Raw genomic sequence first — 387 nt, forward strand, 5'->3', positions numbered from 1 at the left:
CACGCCCCCTTTTTCAGCACCTGACATCGAGCCGGTTGAGAACGGGACTGGGTCACGGCTGTTGGGCTAGCTCGACAGTCGTGATGCCAGATTGAATACCCCTTTGTATGTTTGTAGACTCTGTACCCCTATGCAGTGGTTCCCAAACTCCGCTCTCAAAGCCTAACAGTCCAGGTTTAAAGGATATCCATAGCATAGATGGTTAAATCTGATCAGTAATGAAGTAAATATTTTCCTGTGGAGCCACAGGACACTCAAATATTTAGAGCACAAAATGGCTGCCCCAATGGCAAGGAGAAATACAGAGCTAGCCAGGTATTTTAGACCTGAAGCATGCTGGGATTTTTTTTTTTTGCAAATCTGTAGATGCAAACGGCCAACACAATG

The sequence above is a fragment of the Crinia signifera genome, chromosome 8 (assembly GCF_055691185.1).
Source record: "Crinia signifera chromosome 8, ASM5569118v1, whole genome shotgun sequence".
NCBI classification, from domain to species: Eukaryota; Metazoa; Chordata; class Amphibia; order Anura; family Myobatrachidae; genus Crinia; species Crinia signifera.